At 43.7% G+C, this 17,877-nt stretch overlaps 1 protein-coding gene across 1 annotated transcript in view; it reads right to left on the bottom strand.

The window, feature by feature from the left end:
* RP1L1 (RP1 like 1) overlaps positions 1–12,827 on the bottom strand; it is a 40,939-nt gene extending 28,112 nt beyond the window's left edge. Inside the window, exon 1 of the mRNA XM_075269303.1 lies at positions 12,590–12,827. The gene's annotated coding sequence lies outside the window, so the exon portion shown is untranslated. The remainder of the gene's footprint in view (positions 1–12,589) is intronic.
* Positions 12,828–17,877: the final 5,050 nt, after the last annotated feature.

Here is a 17,877-nt window from a genome sequence, read left to right as displayed (position 1 = left end):
ATGAGGGCTTGATTTTTGTGTGACAAGTTGTACTTTCAAAAGGTACCATTTATTATTTTGTACAATGTACTGGGAAGCGGTAAAAACAATTCAGAATGAGGTGAAATGGGAAAAAAAATGCATTACCGCCATTTTCTTATGAGTTTTGGCTTTTTATGGCTTTCAGTGTGTGGTAAAAATACTCTTAGCTTTATTCTCTGTGTCGGTAAGATCACAGTGATACCACATTTACTGTATATACTCGAGTATAAGCCGACCCGAGTATAAGCCGAGGCCCCTAATTTTACCACAAAAAACTGGGAAAACTCATTGACTCGAGTATAAGCCGAGGGGGGGAAATGCAGCAGCTACTGGAAAATTTCAAAAATTAAAATGGTCGGAGTTTTTGGGTGCAGTAGTTGCTGGGGAAGGGGAGGGGGTGTTTTGGTTGTCTGTCTGCCCCTTCCCTGAGCTTGAGGACTGAGGTTTTTTTCTTCCCCCACTTGGAATTCAGCCTGTCTGACTATAGGGGATCTGCAGTGCTCCTATTAACCCCTTCCCAATGGAACAGGAGCACTGCAGATCCCCTATATTCAGTAGACCGGCCACTGTCAGACACAGGGATACCTCATGTGTTTGCGTTTCGCAGTAATTTTCTACTTTTATATGTATTCTAGGGAAAGGAGGGATTTACAACTTTTATTTACTTTATTTTATTTTGTTTAAAGCTTCTTCTTTTTTTCACTATTTTATGGGAGATTCTATACATTACTATTGCAGCTGGTCATAGACAGACACACACACACACACACACACACACACAAAAAAAAAATGTTTTTTTTTTTTTTTTTTTTTTTTTTGCTTGACTCAAGTATAAGCAGAGGGGGGCTTATACTGAAAAATTCGGCTTATACTCGAGTATATAGTTTTTTTATGTTTTGAGAACTTTAGAAAAGTTCTAAATTTTGAAGAAAAAATACATTTCTTCAAATCACGATATTCACAACTGTAACTTTTTTTTTATTTTTCGGTGTAAAGAGATGTGCAAGGTGTCTTTTTTGTACGACAATATGTAGTTTTTATTAATACCATGTTGGGGAATGTATGATGTCTTTTTATTCAATTTTTTCAGGGAGGCAAAGCAGAAAAAAAACATATATTGAGCCATTTGGATTTTTTTTTCCTGCTACAGCGTTTACCGTATGGGACAAATGTTTTTATTTTTTAATAGTTTTGGGCATTTTTGGACTTGGAGATGCCGAATGTGATTATGTTTACTTTTATTTATTTCTATTTATATGTAATCAAAGGAAAAGAAGGAACCATTTAAACTTTTAGGCCTAGTTCACATGGGGACGGATTAGCGTATTTTGGTCATGATATTGACGCGTCAAAATCGGAACCAAAATACGCTTGCCGCAACTGTCAATCACGGCTTCCCGCTCCGGAGTAGGCCCAAAATGAATGGAACCAGTCCAGAGGGTGCTGCTGCAAGGCGGACGCCACGGCTCAATTCCACGCCATAATCCACCCCCTCTGTGCCCAGGTGAACTAGCCGGGCCCTTAGAATCTTTCAACTTTTTTATATTTTTAAAAATGTTTTTAAATTATTTTTTTTTAGCCCCACCCCCTTCCTATGGTTATAAGATGGCCTCCGTGATTGCACCATTAGTGATTGAAATATAGAAAGTGAAAGTAACCACTCAGGTGCCGTTGTCGCATTTGAAATAGCACAGACCCCGCGGCTAGTGTGTCAGCTCTGCTACAGAGCGTCCACCATAATTAGTCATGTGCACCGCAACGTAAAAGTACATCCTAGTGCGTGTAGGGGTTAATATTTCTGATGCGTTTCATGCCTGTGGAGGAATTGATTATGGACTGGTTCATATCTGCGTTCAGTATTCCGACTTTGGGAGAAACATTGGAAAAATATGGCCCTACTAGAACTCCCTATTCGCCCCCAGCAGGAGGAATTTATTAAAAATGGCATTTCCTAAATCAATCTTAGGCCTGGTTCACATCTGCGTTCAGTATTCCATTTGGGGAGTCCGCTTTTGACCCCATGAACGGAAACCTATACGCATTAAAAAGCGGTTAGCTAAGAAACCACATGGACCCTATAGACTATAATGGGGTCCATGGGTTTTCCGTGCGGTGTCGAAACGAATTATGCAGAGAGAAAAGTACTGCTGGCAGGATGTTTCTCTCCGCATGATTCGTGCGGACACCACGCAGACCCCATTATAGTTTATAGGGTCCATGTGGTTTCTCAGCTAACCACTTTTTAATGCGTATAGGTCTCCTTTCATGGGTCCCCAAGCGGAATACCGACTGCAGATGTGAACCAGGCCTAAGATTGATTTAGGAAATTTAGTAATTTCTTAGTAAATTCCTCCGACCGAGTCTGAACAGGGAGATCTAGTAGGGACATATTTTTCCAATATTTCTCCCAAAGTTGCTATGGAAGGAAGAAAGGATGGGAAGAGAAGAATGAAGAATTAAAGGGACATGGCTGCCAAAAGTAGGAAGCAAAAGGGAAGGAAGGGAAGAAAAGAAAGAAGGGACGTAGTAAAAGAATAAAGGAAAGGGAGGAAGAAGGAAAGGAAGACAGGAATGAAAAATAATAGAATGAAGAAATGATGGGTAAATGATAAATTAAGAAAGACGGGAAGAGAAGAATAAAGAATTGAAGAGATCTATGGATGCCAAAAAATAAAGTAAGCAAAATGAAAAGAAAGTAAAGAAAAGAAAGATTGGAGGAAAAAAAGAATAAAGGAAAGGAATAAGGAAGACAGGAAGGAAAAGGAATACAATAAAGGAAAGGAAGGAATGAAAGAAGAATTGTTTATATGGTAAAGGGAAAATAAGGAGGACAGGAAGAGAAGAATGAAGGATTGAAGAGATGTATGGAATTGGAAGAGAAGATAAAAAAGAGGTGAGATAATCAAAGAGCAAAGAGAAGACAGGAAAGAAGAAAGGAATGGAAGGAAGGCAGGAAGGAAAGGAAGGGAATGAAGGGAAGGATGGAAGGAATGGTAAATAAAAATAAGAAGGATGTGAAGACAAGAATGAAGTATTGAAAAGATGCATGGATGTCAAAAAATAAAGGAAAGAGAAGGAAGGAAGGAAGGAAGGAAGGAAGGAAGGAAGGAAGGAAGGAAGGAAGGAAGGAAGGAAGGAATGATGTAAGGAAAAGAGTAGGAAGAATTGAGGGAAGGAAGACAAAGGAAAGAAAGAATACAGAAAAGGAAGGAAGAGAGGTAAAGAGAGAAGGAAAAGAATAAATGAAGGATAAAGAAATGTAGATGGAAGGAAAGCAATGAGTGTGTTCTCCGTTTCTCATGTAGTGACGCAGTTACCTATAACCACTGCTCACACAATTCAGGCTCTCATTATATCGTTCTATGTGTTGATGGGATGTCTGGACAAAGTCTTGTTAATGAGATCACAGGCCGATGTGTTATTGGAACCAGCGCTCTATAAAAAGAACATGAGCTGATCCGCTGGGCTATAAGGAGGCATCATGGAAAAGCCATCAAATGCTTTTGACCTTCGTAATCACGTGTATGCTTCCTGTCCTATCCGCCGATAGAACGGCGAGCACTGTATGAACCCGGAGCAAAGCATCTCTGGATATAGGGAAGGTGCATACAAAGAACATGAATCCTAATATAAAGTCTGGGTATATGGGGCTGGGGAATTGAGGAAGTAAGCAGGGGTGCGCAATATGTTCTAAGGCAGTCCAGCTTATAAATAGGACATATATTATACAGTGTACACTTTGTACCTTAACCCTTTAAGGACGCAGGTTAGGTTGTATGTTAATGCAACTTTTTTCATATTTTCCGCATTCTAAAATTGATATCTTTTTTCTGTCTGCATAGCTATGTGAGGGCTTCTTCTTTGTGTGATGAGTTGTACTTTTATTTGGCACCATTTAGGGGTACATATAATGTTCTGATTTGCTTTTATTAAGGTTTTGGGGAGTGCATGTAAAAAAAACCTCACAATTCTATTATGATTTTTTGCATTTTGTTCCTATGGCATTCATTCTGCATTAATAATGACATGACAACTTTATCCGGTGGGTCACTATGATAGCGATCATATCATATTTAGGGTGAATTCACACTGAGTAAACGCTAGCTTATTCTGAACGTAAAACACGTTCAGAATAAGCGGCGTCTAAAGCAGCTCCATTCATTTCTATGGGAGCGGGGATACGAGCGCTCCCCATAGAAATGAATAGGCTGCTTCTTTCACTCCGTGCAGTCCCATTGAAGTGAATGGGGAGTGCCGGCGTGTACGCTCCGGCATGAGCAGAGCTTGCCGTATACGCCGGCACTCCCCATTCACTTCAATGGGACTGCACGGAGTGAAAGAAGCAGCCCATTCATTTCTATGGGGAGCGCTCGTATCCCCGCTCTCATAGAAATGAATGGAGCTGCTTTAGACGCCGCTTATTCTGAACGTGTTTTACGTTCAGAATAAGCTAGCGTTTACTCAGTGTGAATGCACCCTAATATTGGTTTTATTAGGTTTTACTGTGTTTATTGATAAGACATAATGTTTCAAGCAAGTTGTAGTTGTTATTGGCACCAATGTTTGATCTCTATGAATTTTTGATCAATTTTTATTGCTCTTTTTGGGGAAAGCAAAATGACCAAAATACACTAATTTGTTCATTTTTAAACATTCACCATATGGGATAAATAATGCTTTTTTTTGGATAGTACGGACTTATACGCACATGGGGATACCTAACAGGTTTGTTTATTTTGTCTGTGCCCGTCTCTGCCCCTAGACTACAGAATATAATATAAACCTATCCCTGTCACCTAAAATTCCTCTATCTCCTCCCTCATCTCTGTCTTTCCCATGTTCTACAATGACAATGATTGAAGATTAACCTCCAAACTTCCCATTCCGCTCACCAAGGATTTTCTTGTGTTGCGCCAGTTCTCTGGAATGCGCTACCCAGGACATTCAGATTAATAAAACATCCATATTGTGCCCTAAAACACACTGTTTAAACAAATATACCGCATTTCATACATTGATTCCTGTCTTCGATCATGTTCCCTAAAGTACTTGATTTCTTTGCATGCAGAGACTGTTCTTGTGCGGCTTTATGTGTTCTAGCTTACTTAGTATACAAGATGGCTGGCCCATTGAACAAAACAAGCACTTTTACCTCTTGTATCCTCCTATGAACTCATAGATTGTAAGCTCTTGTGAGCAGGGCCCTTACTCCCACTATTATAAGTCTCTTAGGGCCCCTTCACACTACTGAACTACGTCTGTGTCCACATGCCGATTGGGAGAAAACCATCAGGACAGTGGCATAACTAGGAATGGCGGGGTCCCGTGACGAACTTTTGACATGCCTCCCCTCGTCCAACTGACACTGACGCCGAAGACCTTGAACGACTGCCCCCCCCCCTGCATTCCTGCACGCGCTATTATGCCCCATAGTGGCCCCTGCACACAGTATTATCCCCATAGTGGCCCCTGCACACAGTATTATGCCCCATAGTGGCCCCTGCACACAGTATTATGCCCCATAGTGGCCCCTGCACACAGTATTATATCCCATAGTGGCCCCTGCACACAGTATTATGCCCCATAGTGGCCCCTGCACACAGTATTATGCCCCATAGTGACCCCTGCACACAGTATTATGCCCCATAGTGGCCCCTGCACACAGTATTATGCCCCATAGTGGCCCCTCACACAGTATTATACCCCATAGTGGCCCCTGCACACAGTATTATGCCCCATAGTGGCCCCTGCACACAGTATTATGCCCCATAGTGGCCCCTGCACACAGTATTATGCCCCATAGTGGCCCCTGCACACAGTATTATGCCCCATAGTGGCCCCTGCACACAGTATTATGCCCCATAGTGACCCCTGCACACAGTATTATGCCCCATAGTGGCCCCTGCACACAGTATTATCCCCCATAGTGGCCCCTGCACACAGTATTATGCCCCATAGTGGCCCCTGCACACAGTATTATGCCCCATAGTGACCCCTGCACACAGTATTATGCCCCATAGTGGCCCCTGCACACAGTATTATGCCCCATAGGGGCCCCTGCACACAGTATTATGCCCCATGGTGGCCCCTGCACACAGTATTATGTCCCACTGTGGACACCCATGAACAATCATTATACCCTGGGTTCTTTTCAGACCCCAGAGTATAATAATCGGAGACCGAGGGGGGATACAAACATAAAAAACACTGTCACTTTCCTATCCCCGGCTCCGCTGCAGTCCTCGGTGGTGTCGGCCATCTTCAATGACATCCGGATGTCAGACAACTAAGCATGATGCCTGTACGGAGCGTGGAGAGGTAAGTAACAGTGTTTGTTATGTTCCCTTACCTCTCCCAGGCCTCCGATCATTATAATAATAGTGTTTGTGGGGCCTATGGCATCACTTACCGATCCCGGGCCTTGTCAGGATCGGTAAGTAAATAGGGCCCGTTACCAGCTGGAGTTACTCCAGCCGGTAACGGCCTATTAAGAAAAAAAAACACAGCAGTAGCAGCTGTCGCCGGGCCCCTAATGTCCCGGGCCCTGTAGTTACACCACTGCATCAGGACATGCACCCATTACAGTCAACGGAGAAATTCTTCTGTTAATTTTTTATCACGGACCAAGAGACACTGAGAAAAAAAATTGGGACCTGCTCTATTTTATCTCCTTTTTCTATTTGTCTAAGTCATTCAAATCTATGGGTCCTGGAAAAATGTACAGTACATGGATGTTATCTGTGTGCAATGTGTGTGCCGTCCATGTGCTGTGCGAGGCAATGCTAAAAAAATAAAGGGGGGGGGGTGCAGATGCAAAAAAGATAATTGGATGACACAGATTGGGCATGGACAGCACATGGAAATACACTAGGACGTACAATTTTTTATAGTCTGTGAAACAGATAGTGTGAAAGCAGTCTAAAAAATTTCGACTCAAGGTCCCATATTCACAGGGCAGAGTTTAGGTAGGATTAATAATATTATACAATTTAAAAAATGTTTGTGGTGCACAAAACATGCGATGACCCAGCAAAGGAGCATTTGCTGATCACTAGCACCTTTAGGGTTTTTTAAGTTGATGCCTGTGAGTCGGAGACACCAGGTGCTGGGTGTGAGGGAGGATATTTGGCTGGAATATTTAGACACAGGTCTAAAATAGTGAACTGAACCTTTGTCCTTGGTGAAGGATGGTTTTTCCCTCCGAGGGGGAGTACATAGAAATAATGGGCCCCTGGTGGTGTTTTACAGTCACTGGAAAGAGAACTCCATTCACACATTGGGGAAAAATACATGCACCACACAGCCTGCGATTTCCAAACATAGCCAAATTTCCAACATGTTTGGGGCTATGTATGGGTGCACCAAGATGAAAACACCACTCTTCTATGACTTTAGGGGGCCGCATTTTGATAACAATACAATGCATCTAAGACATTTCCGCACCTATATTTTAAGGATTGTGTTTCCATTTTATCAGAGGAAAGAAAAAGACGAAGCAAGTCCAAAAATACAGCTCCCATTGATTTCAATGGGAGACGATCGTTTCTTTTTTCCCGGAGATGCTTGTTCCGGCTCCTGGAAAAAAGAATGGACATGCTCATTCTTTAGGTGGATTGTGCCTCGCGAATCTGCCTTAAAACACTCATTATATTTGAGTCTAATCCAGATCGCAGTGCTGCACTGCATCGGCATCCAGTTGCGGTTGCCCCGTATTTTGGACCACAACCTGAGGCGGCCTCCGCATCAAATTCCGATCCACAATACTCTGTCTGAACTCAGCCTAATTCTCCTTTTTGCTCAGTGCATGGGCAGTCCATACTAGACCATATTATATATCGTCCCTCATGCTCTATGCTACATATCACAGACATCCTACAATAGCCAAAAACAGAAATGGAGAAGGATGCTGGGTGCAAAGTTTTAGTTTTATCCATTTAGGTTGACTAATTTTGCACATTTTTTCCTCCAGTAAATGTAATGGGCACTTCAGGCCTTGCCACTTTTAGCATGATAACGTTTTGTTGATGGTCGTGGGTGGGGGATATTTTGGTGGATTGTTTTTTACAGGAAGAAGATAAGTGGTGTTGGTCTTGAATTACATCAAGTCTCGGCGCTGGCCAGGATCTGTCCCCATCTGAACCTCGGCCGTGTTTATATCTTGGCAGGCTGTGAGGATGTTGTATGAATTTGATATCACTTTATAATTTCCCATACATGGAGCGCAGCGAAGACCGCTGTTGCCAGGAAGGAATCGTACCATTGTACCGGCTAGAAAACAGAAAAGGAAATCTGTACAATCAGACATGGACAACGTGACACAGAAGCAGAGCGTATTTCTCTGTCCTGGCCATGTAACATGCTACTTCATGGTATGGTCACCTGCCAAGGAAGCCGCTTCCAGAGCTAATCCGTCTTCCCAAAAGACATCAGGGTTAATCAAGTCATCTGCTGCGGTGGATTAAGGTCAGATCATTGCCACCGGGGTGGAGGTTTCGTCATTATCATTTCTTGTATAACAATTACACGGATGTTATATAATAAAATGTCGCCTGCGCCGTGGTCCCCTCCACTACAACCATGAGCTGAATTGCAAAAAGTTACCATGCAATAATGGGACTTTCTATGTCATCGGCAAATACTGATCCACATAAAGAATTGCATGATCCCCTTCAATTGTGGTCTTTGGATACGGCATGGACACATGGCAGCAAAAAAAGTAGTCGGGTGTCCAGGCCCATAGAAATGAAAGGGCCTGTACAATGGTGTATCCACAATGGTCGTGTGAAGGAGGCCATTGATATTGATGAGCTATTCTTAAAGGGGTTGTCCATTACAGCTCTGGGCTAGAAGGAAGATGAACCATTAAAAATAAAAAAAACATACTCCCCCGTCCCTGGCGCTCCGATGTTTCCTGTTGCTCTCCAGTTCAGCAACGTCCCGGGTCTTGTTCATGTGGAAGTCTTCGCTGCATGTGACCACTGAGGCCTCAGCAGCCTAAAGAAAGAACCCAAGACATCACTCACGCCATGGGTGACCGGACAGGGGCAGGGAGTATGTTTTTTTCTAATTTCACCTCCTCCTGATGCAGGACTGTAGTTCCTGAACAACCCCTTTAACAAAAGTTATCAATATATGATCTAGGGTTGAGCGATTGGGATCGGAAAAGATCGGATCCCGATCGGTGATCGAAAAAAATTTCACTATCGGGATCGGCTGAGAAATGATCGAAAATCGGATTTTAAAAACGATTCTGAAATCTCAAGATCGGCTCAACCCTAATATGATTTGTGGGGGTCTGACATCCAGGACCCCGAGGATCAGCTAGTTGAAGAAGCCACAGCTTTATAATGAGCGCTGTAGCCTCTTCGGTGAATACCAAGCACAACCCCGTACATTTCCAAAGGACTGTGTTTGGTACTGGTACGGTGACAGGTCAGTCCTATTCAAGGAAATTGAGTTGAGCTGCAATACCAAGCACAGCCCCTAGGCTACATATAGCACTGTGCTTGGTGTTCAGTGAATAGGCCTCTTTAGCCAACTAATCTGCGGGGTCCTGCAGGTCTGAACCCCACACATCACATATTGATGACCTATCCTAAGAATAGTTTATCAATATGTAAGCCCTTAAAATCCAATTAAAGGATACATTTTTTTTATAGTTTTCTGGAATATAGTTACACACGACTAGATAAAGCCATACGCCGTATCTCCTGGTAGGAAAGCACCTGAATAGCCAAGGATGTATCCAATACAAAAGGTTCAAGCTCAGGCTAGATGTGCGTCTAATGTTTTGCTTACTTTTAACCCTAGATATGATTTTTTTTTTGCAGTTCGTATGAAAATTTACACTTTGGCACAAAGTTACATGTAGGTGTATGTGTGTATAAAGTGCCAAACGCCATGTTTACACGATTACAGGTGTCTCCTTTTGGGAACTGTATAGGTAGTGTGGTCTTTGACATGCCAAAATTGTGAACATTGTCAAAAATTGTCAAAAACAATGTCAGCCACCATTAGAGACATGACATGACAGTCCCCATGAGAGCCACTAGGCCCCATGTGAATCAGCCACAATACCCCATAAGAACCTAGCCCAGTGTGTGTTACTTATCTGCTCCATGTCTGTGCATCTCTTCGTCTAAGGGTAACAATAAAGGAACACTAAACCTAGGAATGAATAATACAAGTAACAAGAGATAATCCTGTTGTCATTGTTTGCCAGTCTGCAGAACTTTCTGTATGTTTCGGAAACAAATCCAGGAGAGAACAAAGGGTTAATCTCCTGTTGACCTTCTCCAGTTATGGCTAGAGACCAATTGATTGGCTTAGCCAAGTGGCGGACCGTACCAATATTTCTACGTTAGGTAAGTGGAAGAAAAAGAACAATATAGGCAGGCTCTCCACCTTAACTTAGCCGATACTGACCACCATATACATGGACGGAGGACCTCACCAGTGTGATCCATTTATAACAGAGTCAGATAGTCCTCCATGATCGGTCAGAGGATCACCCCTAGTCTGCCCTTTCTGAATTGCAGGACTGTGTGACATAATACCTCAAAGGAAAGTCATTGGATGTCTTATGCCCAACACATCATGGGAACGTTGATGGTGTTGACTCCATCGTGAACAGCTCATGCTGGTGAGGTCATCCTTCCAGGTATAGTGGTCAGTATCACCTGAGCTTCCATTGAGCAGTGACCCCATGTGGCATCTTTTCCCTCTACTTACCTGATGTACATTGAAACATTTTTGGAATACAATAAGACCACAATATCCGCAGGGAATAGGTTCAAAGCCTAAACAAGGACCCTGTAAACTAGCATCAAACAGTAATCCACACAATGCACAGAGCCAGAAGATCTGCAGTGACTGGGCCACGATGTTACAGGCCCGGTCACTGCACAGTATACAAAGACACTTGCCTCTGGCTTTGTACACTGCTCAGAGAACCATTGATCAGTGCGTGTGTCGATTCTCGGCCCCCATTGATTTTATGTTAAAAACTTATCCAAAGGATAGGTCGATAATAAAAAGCCTGAAAATATTTGAGGTTCTTAGTACGCATGTTGATCAATTTGTGAGAGCCCATCTGCCAAATGGTAAAGTAACCTCCCTACAAAGACTCGTCACTCTCTGGGCCTAGGCATCCAAATGAATTCAGGAGAAGTGTCTTATCTAAAGAGGTTGTCTTGTCACTGGCAGATGGGCTCTCACAAATTGATCAACATGTGTGCTAAGAACTTCACCTTCCTGTATTTATATGGCATAGCAGTAATATTATTGGGTGCTAGCAGAGTGCTGTTGCAATTTTTTGTGTTTGAATTCCTCCAAGGGCCACAGCAATCTGCACCTGCCTAGTTTGGCAGCACTGACTATTTTTGCATTTGTTGCTTTGTACATATGGGGGTGTGGCTTACTCCATTTTGTTTTGTGCATGCTGCCCATGGCTGATTTTAATTGGAGCAGAATATTCTTGAACTACATGTTACCATATTTAATTTGGCCCAGAGAGCGGTCTTTGTGGTGTAGGGTCCCATTTAACAGGCCGCCTAGTTGCTGGCAGATGGGCTCACACAATTGTTTATCAAAGTGTATACTAAGAACCTAATTTCATGTCCTTATACATACAGTAGGCACTGTCTGATGGGGGACTGACACCCAAAACCCCTAGCTGTTTTAACAAACGATGCCTCCAAGCACTGCAGCCTTTTCACGGCTCACCAAGCACAGCGCCATACATTATAGAGTGGCTGTGCTAGGAATTACAGCTCAGCCCCATTCACTTGAATGGTTCTAAGCTGCACACAGGTCATGTGATAAATAAATGTGACGTCACTGGTCTATGAAGCGAGCAGTGACCTCACTAAACGGATGCTGTCGCTTCAACCAGCTGATCTATTAGGGCACTGGAGTGTAGGACCCTCACTGATCAGATATTGACCTCTTAAAACAGGTCAAACATTTTAAATGTATAAAATATCCAAGTAACATTCAATTCTTTCCAAAACCTGGTGAACTCAACAACAAGGAGTCCTGAGCAAAAATTATTAATTATTTATTTTATTAAATTTCAAGCTTGCCTGAAATAGATATAAACCATTGGATAAAATCACTGCAAAAAACACTAACTACAAGAAAAATACAGGAAATCTAATAAGTAAAAAAAAAAAAAAAAAAAAAAACATAAAAGGGCAGGTTATATGAAGCTGTTGGTCTTATTCTCCCATCTAGGCTCCAGATAGACCAGACTATAGTAGAATTATTGTATATTCATTGCATAGGCTATAAACTGCAACGTATTTTGTGAGTCAATTTCTCAGTTTTTCCTGCTTGCTGTAAGAGTAAGGGAACTGTTTGTTTGCCCCATGCTCTGTTCACATATACACTGTGTCGCACCCTTATTATTAGTATCTATTTTGATTACTTATATAACTTATATAACTTACTTATAGAATATTCTGGAGCGCTTTACAGATCTTGTCCCTCAGAATTTTGCAACCATTTGTAATATACAAGGATGAAGCTTCATGTACTTAAACCACAAGGCCATGATAATAAATGGTACCTGGTTTACAGCTGCATTGGGTAGATCAGATCTCCTTTATCCAGTGACCCACTTCACAATCGTTCATCTCCAATTATGTCATTCTCGGCCAATTCTGAAAGGAAAGTCACCAATACAATGCATCCTCAGGGTCCGAAGCAGAACCGATCAGCGAGCCATGGTCAGGGTCCGGTAACATTCCCTGGTTCTGTCGCTTGACATCTTTGCTGATCCACACGAAAAAAAGAATCTGATTCTTTCTGAGTGGTCACTTTGAAATGGATTATGATGAGTGTAAAGAGGATTAGTGGGAAGCCATCTGTAGGACAGATAATTAACTAATAGGGTTAGTGAGACCATTTCCTCCCTGTATTCAGAGACTGACTGTCATATACCGACACCAACACTTTCTGTTTTATTAACTATATAGTTTATGTCCTGGACACAATTTTTTAATCCTGTCATCACAACATAATACAATACTGTCAAGACCCAGTATACACTAAAGACACATGTATGTACTTATACAACATAATATTTGTGCCTCATTCAATGGAATTAATCCAAGCTCTCATAAATGACTCAGCTCATACTGATCCTGAGTTACATCCTGTATTATACTCCAGAGCTGCGCTCACTATTCTGCTGGTACAGTCACTGTGTATATACATTACATTACTTATCCTGTATTATACTCTAGAGCTGCGCTCACTATTCTGCTGGTACAGTCACTGTGTACATACATTACATTACTTATCCTGTATTATACTCTAGAGCTGCGCTCACTATTCTGCTGGTACAGTCACTGTGTACATACATTACATTACTTATCCTGTATTATACTCCAGAGCTGTGCTCACTATTCTGCTGGTACAGTCACTGTGTACATACATTACATTACTTATCCTGTACTGATCCTGAGTTACATCCTGTATTATACTCCAGAGCTGCGCTCACTATTCTGCTGGTACAGTCACTGTGTACATACATTACATTACTTCTTCTGTACTGATCCTGAGTTACATCCTGTATTATACTCCAGAGCTGCGCTCACTATTCTGCTGGTGCAGTCATTGTGTACATACATTATATTACTTATCCTGTACTGATCCTGAGTTACATCCTGTATTATACTCTGGAGCTGCGCTCACTATACTGCTGGTACAGTCACTATGTACATACATTACATTACTTATCCTGTATTATACTCCAGAGCTGCGCTCACTATTCTGCTGGTGCAGTCACTGTGTACATACATTACATTACTTATCCTGTATTATACTCCAGAGCTGCACTCACTATTCTGCTGGTACAGTCACTGTGTACATATATTACATTACTTATCCTGTACTGATCCTGAGTTACATCCTGTATTATACTCCAGAGCTGCACTCACTATTCTGCTGGTACAGTCACTGTGTACATATATTACATTACTTATCCTGTACTGATCCTGAGTTACATCCTGTATTATACTCCAGAGCTGCACTCACTATTCTGCTGGTACAGTCACTGTGTACATATATTACATTACTTATCCTGTATTATACTCCAGAGCTGCACTCACTATTCTGCTGGTACAGTCACTGTGTACATATATTACATTACTTATCCTGTACTGATCCTGAGTTACATCCTGTATTATACTCCAGAGCTGCACTCACTATTCTGCTGGTACAGTCACTGTGTACATATATTACATTACTTATCCTGTACTGATCCTGAGTTACATCCTGTATTATACTCCAGAGCTGCACTCACTATTCTGCTGGTGCAGTCACCGCAGAACTGCGGAAAAGCTGTGTCTTTCTTTAAAAAAAAACCCCAAACACTTCATGTTACTTTAGATGTGGAATGGCGTACTCCCTATATATTTAATTGGGGGACACACATCATTGACTCATGTATTGACGACCTATCATTGGCACACCCACCGATCAGCTGTTACTAGTACTACACTATATACAGCACTGTGCAATAAATAGTGAAGAGGCTGTAACACCTGAATGCTGCAGCCACTTCAGCCATCTGATCTGTGAGTGCCCCAGGCGTCGGCCCCCACCAATAACATATAAATGACCCATAGCTATCAGTAGATGTCTTGTAAAACCCTTATTTTTTCAGTTTTTGCACCAAAACAATGTAAGTGAATCCGTAGTCTGCCTAGCTGCTGTGGAGATAGCAGGGATGATGGCTGTCACTTCTCTCCTTGCAGGTGAACGATGTCATTTTGTGTAATCCTATAAATACGTTGTCTCTGAGCATTGTGCCCTGCGCGGAGCAGATGATGGACATGTGGCGGCTTGTTGTCCTGACTCAGCAGAGAGGAGACTCCATTCTGTGATGTGTACAGACAGCTACCAGGTACTGAGGACCATCAACAGAGCCCAAAGAAGAAAGGACTTTTATAGCAAGGCCTTCGGGGAAGACCTTAGGAGTAGCCATGTCATATCACCAAGATGATGTCTATTGTAATGTGCTGAGTAATTAACTATATGTCACTGCAGGGGTTAATGCCCTGGTATACTGATAGACAGAGAGTACAATGAGAGAAGTCAGACACTGGGAAGAGGCCGAGCTGTATACTGTGTTATTGCTGACTACAACGTATATACGTGACCTCTTATGACTGTTAGTATTAGACAACACCCCGGGTCTGTGACTGTCATTATCATGTACCACCCCTGCGCATACCTCCCAACTTTTGAAGAACCGAAAGAGGGACAAAATGTGCGGCGCGCTATGCGCGCCGCGGCAAATTTAACCCCGCCCACTTTGTGTTGACTCCGCCCACTCGTTAATCTTTTCATGTGCCCGCACACAGTATAATCCTCCTACAGTCACCCGTAAATTATATGTCCCCCCTCTATCTCTCCCCCAGTTTCATATACACCCTTCATCTGCCCCCAGTTTCATGTCCCTCTTCCATCTCTGCCCCCAGATTCATGTCCCCCATCTCTGCCCCCAGATTCATGTCCCTTCATCTCTGCCCCAGATTCATGTCCCCACATCTCTGCCCCCAGATTCATGTCCCACATCTTTGCCCCCAGTTTCATGTCCTCTCCATCTCTGCCCCCAGATTCATGTCCCCACATCTCTGCCCCCAGATTCATGTCCCCTCCATCTCTGCCCCCAGATTCATGTCCCCCATCTCTGCCCCCAGATTCATGTCCCCACATCTCTGCCCCCAGATTCATGTCCCACATCTCTGCCCCCAGATTCATGTCCCACATCTCTGTCCACAGTGTCATGCCGTCCTCTCCATCTCTGCCCCCAGTGTCATGCCGTCCTCTCAATCTCTGCCCCCAGTGTCATGCCGTCCTCTCCTTCATCTGCCCCCAGATTCACGTTCCACTTCCACATTAAACTTACCTTCTCCTCCGCTCCCTCGCCGCTCTCTGCCCGCCTCTCTCGCTGACACATGCGGCTGAAGGAAGGAGCTGACACAGGTCAGCTCCTCGCTTCGCCGCTGCCGCCGGCTCCTGGCTTGTACATCGCGTCTACAAGCCAGGAGCCGGCGGCAGCAGTGAAGCGAGGAGCTGACACAGGTCAGCTCCTCGTTTCAGCCGCATGTGTACAAGCCAGGAGCCGGCGGCAGCAGCGAAGTGAGGAGCTGACACAGGTCAGCTCCTCGCTTCAGCCGCATGTGTCAGTGAGAGAGAGACGCAGCGGCGAAGCGAGCACGCGAGCAGCTTCAGCCGCATGTGTCAGGGAGAGAGGCGGGCAGCGGCGAAGCGAGGAGCTGACCTGTGTCAGCTCCTTGCTTCAGCCGCATATGTGTTCAACTCAGATCTGCGTCCTCTGGACGCAGATCTGAGTTGAAATCGGGACATACCTCCCTCCAACCGGGACCGCGGGACATGTCACCCAAATCGTGACTGTCCCGCGGAAATCGGGACGGTTGGGAGGTATGCCTGCGTCCATTGTGACTATTAGTATTATGCGCCACCCCTGTGTCCATGTGACCTCCTATGACTGTTAGTATTAGGCACCAGCCCTGTGTCCATGTGACCTCCTATGACTATTAGTATTAGGCACCACACCGGGTCCATGTGACCTCCTATGACTATTAGTATTAGGCACCACACCGGGTCCATGTGACCTCCTATGACTGTTAGTATTAGGCACCACCCCTGTGTCCATGTGACCTCCTATGACTGTTAGTATTAGGCACCACCCCTATGTCCATGTGACCTCCTATGACTGTTAGTATTAGGCACCACCCCTGTGTCTATGTAACCTCCTATGACTGTTGGTATTAGGCACCACCCCTGTGTCCATGTGACCACCTATGACTGTTAGTATTAGGCACCACCCCTGTGTCTATGTGACCTCCTATGACTATTAGTATTAGGCACCACACCGGGTCCATGTGACCTCCTATGACTATTAGTATTAGGCACCACCCCTGTGTCCATGTGACCTCCTATGACTGTTGGTATTAGGCACCACCCCTGTGTCTATGTGACCACCTATGACTGTTAGTATTAGGCACCACCCCTATGTCCATGTGACCTCCTATGACTGTTGGTATTAGGCACCACCCCTGTGTCTATGTGACCACCTATGACTGTTAGTATTAGGCACCACCCCTATGTCCATGTGACCACCTATGACTGTTAGTATTAGGCACCACCCCTATATCCATGTGACCTCCTATGACTGTTGGTATTAGGCACCACCCCTATGTCCATGTGACCTCCTATGACTGTTGGTATTAGGCACCACCCCTATGTCCATGCGACCACCTATGACTGTTAGTATTAGGCACCACCCCTATATCCATGCGACCACCTATGACTGTTAGTATTAGCCACCACCCCTATATCCATGTGACCTCCTATGACTGTTGGTATTAGGCACCACCCCTGTGTTCACATACCCTCTTTAGGATATGCCATAAATATCCTATCGGTGAACGGCTCCCACATCAACCAGTGGTTCAGAGTTTCATACAGTCTGTATGCTATACAGTGCATGGAGCCAGAAGCAGTTGGCTCAGTACACTGTATAGTGGCCAGGCGTCGGTACTGTAACTCATTGACTTCAATGGGAACTGAGCTGCAGTACTAGCGCCCAGCCACTATACTGCTTATGGCTCCAGGTACTGTAAAGCACTCCTGAACAGCTGATCCATGCAGGAGCTGGCTGTCAGCCCCCCCAATGATCAGATACTTAATTATTTAGATTTGCTAAATTATTCAATGTTATGTTCATGAAAATCCTATTAACTCCTAATTCCCCAACCTAGTAGGGTAGCTATATATGAATGAAAGAATCTACCTCCACCCCCATCCACTATACATTTA

The sequence above is a fragment of the Leptodactylus fuscus genome, chromosome 3 (assembly GCF_031893055.1).
Source record: "Leptodactylus fuscus isolate aLepFus1 chromosome 3, aLepFus1.hap2, whole genome shotgun sequence".
NCBI lineage: Eukaryota > Metazoa > Chordata > Amphibia > Anura > Leptodactylidae > Leptodactylus > Leptodactylus fuscus.
The sequence above is the reverse complement of the archived record's forward strand: the minus strand, read 5'-3'. Positions and strand labels throughout refer to the sequence as shown.